Source organism: Pavona decussata, unplaced genomic scaffold (genome assembly GCF_977016875.1).
Source record: "Pavona decussata unplaced genomic scaffold, jaPavDecu1.1 SCAFFOLD_21, whole genome shotgun sequence".
NCBI classification, from domain to species: domain Eukaryota; kingdom Metazoa; phylum Cnidaria; class Anthozoa; order Scleractinia; family Agariciidae; genus Pavona; species Pavona decussata.
Window position 1 is genome coordinate 2032501 of NW_028145444.1, and position 2500 is coordinate 2035000.

General features: G+C 40.1%; 1 protein-coding gene across 1 annotated transcript in view; it reads left to right on the forward strand.

Moving 5' to 3' along the window:
• The window catches only part of LOC146486170 (uncharacterized), a 46221-nt gene that overhangs the window by 24374 nt on the left and 19347 nt on the right, over nucleotides 1-2500 (forward strand). The window lies entirely within an intron of this gene.

Below are 2500 nucleotides of genomic sequence, written 5' to 3' on the forward strand. Positions count from 1 at the left end.
AAAGATTCCATAGCCGCCTTGCAGAGCTACTTGCGTTAAAGAAAGGAGATGACTACGCTACAACCATTTCTTGTATAAGAGCAAAGGTATCCTTTGCCATTCTACGATCAGCCTTGCTGTGTCTCAGAGGAACCAGGAGAAAGAGAAGAGTAGCCAATATGTCTGACATTGACATTACATCAGAAACTGCGCAAGCCAGAAAACTCGCGTTAGGCGAAGTCACGGAGCACAGTATTCCAGGGTGAGTATTCGAAGTCAACATTTCTACAAAGGTTGCTACCATTTCTTTCGACGATTATTTTTCCTTTCTGAAATCTGCATGTTTTGGCAGAGTTTGTGTATGTAGGTGTTCGTGTAGCGTTAGCGTTACCATGAGGTAACAGATCGAGACAACAAATAAGGCAGTCTTTTAGCACGCAAAATTTTTGCCGACACTCAAACCGCTACACACGTTCGCACAGGCCTATCGATAATAAATCCCAGAAACGTTTGTCGTTTTGCCACGCCAAATTGTATTCGAAAACGTTTTGAGAGACCAATTTAGCTCGCAATTAATTTAGATCAATGCCTCTTTTATTTTCTCTTTTAAAACGGAAAACCAGAACCTTTTGAAAGTCCAGCCTGATGGAACACATCTGCCCTAAAAGGCAGAGGTTGCTCAAATGGGTGGGTTGGTCGCGCCCCTAAACGAGCGCGCGAGATTGGTCGACAAGTCGTGCACCATTATAATTATATGATGTGGTTAGTATGTTTTATATAAATATACGCCGAATGTTTCAATTTCACTCAAATCTCTGATTTAAAGCTGAGCCACTGGGAGAGAAATTTTCAGTATAGAATTTCGAGTTTTTGCCTTGAACTAGGCTGCCTCTTTTGGAGTCTTCAAAAATCGGTAAGTTTAGTCTAAAACGTAAAACTAATTTACTGTTTGACGAAGGCGTAAGATTTCTATGCATTTTGCAATGTTTCTAATGCAAAGAAGTTTGCTCAAAGGATTCTTGTTTGGAATTTTACCTTTGTTTTTAGTTTGAGCGAGCTTTCGGCTGTTTTCTCACAAATCAGCTTTTTTTTTACACCTTTTACCTTAGTAAAGTTGTAAACGCAAACACTTGTATTTGTATACCCAGAGAAGTCGGAGCCATCACATCAAAGATAAACCAAATTATTCACAAAAGCTTCTAATCTTTCCTGAGGTGAGATTCTTAATTCCTGTCATGAAATTTTAACCCTGAATATCTGCCGAGAAAATCTAAGATAAACCTTAGAGAGGCTCTTTCAGTTGCATTATTTTGAATTATTATGCGGATTACCGCTGTACACTCGTTTCCAGACTTCCGTTCCCGGTTCCCCGCTCCCAGTTTACTAATTAACAAATAGATTCCATTTTGCCGTGCGTCTGTACTCTGATAACGCACAGATGACGTCAAAACGTGGTGAGAACAAAGAAGTACGCTACGAACTGGAGGCGTGTAGCGTGACTGATGTTCTTACCACGTTCTGACGTCCTCTGTGCGTTATCAGAGTACAGACCCACGGCAAAATGGAATCTATTTGTTTTATACAATAACCAAGACATTTCAACACATTTCGTGAGCGAGCATCGCGTTGACTGAGCTGAGTCCAGCAAACTTTCTGACTACTACAGACACGCAATTGGGAATCAAAAAGAATCAAAATCAAAAGAATTTCACTAACAATATTTTCAAAACTAACCTTTATTCCAGTAGGAATTTCTACCCCCAAAATATTACAGCATGCCAGTCGCTTCACTGTGATTCACTTATGTGATTTGTGGTCGATTACTCGCCATTGGCGGATTTCTATCGGCGACAAATTTGGGCAAATATTTCCCTCCTTTTCACAACACAACAAAGATCTAGTTTTGTCTTAACCTGGTTGAGGTCCCTCTAAACGGTCTTTATCCAATTTTTCATAGGATAGTTTTCCTTTCTTGCGAAAATTTGCCTTTTTTTACCGCTACTCGCAAAAACAGTTTGCAAAACTTTATAGAGGTTTTCAGCTTACTCGTCACGTGGTCTGAAATGGGCAAACAAAAATCCAATATGGCGTCCGCCTCAGACAACGGCGACAACATTTTCTGGACAAAGACGCTCGTGTTCGTGCCCTGATTTTCTTATATCCAGATAAACCAACATTTAAAAGACAGTGGAAGGAAAGAAATTGGTCAAAAAGGCTACAAGTTCTTCGTAGAAAATTATATTCACGATGTATACGTGGGTCGACCGAGTCGACAAGGAGATTTGGCGTACATCGTGCAAGCACGTTGCCACCGCAGTCAACGAAAGAACGAAGATCCTCATTCATTGACAATTGAGGTTGTTAACAGCAACGGTGATGCAAAAATTTCAAATGCTAAATGTTCCTGTTAAGCGGGGTTTGTACTATGATGTGTACGACTGGTTTTCAGTTCCACAAGGACTCGCTTAACTTGCATAATTAGCTTCCTAAAACTTTGTTTGTGATCTTTCTTTTTACTTTT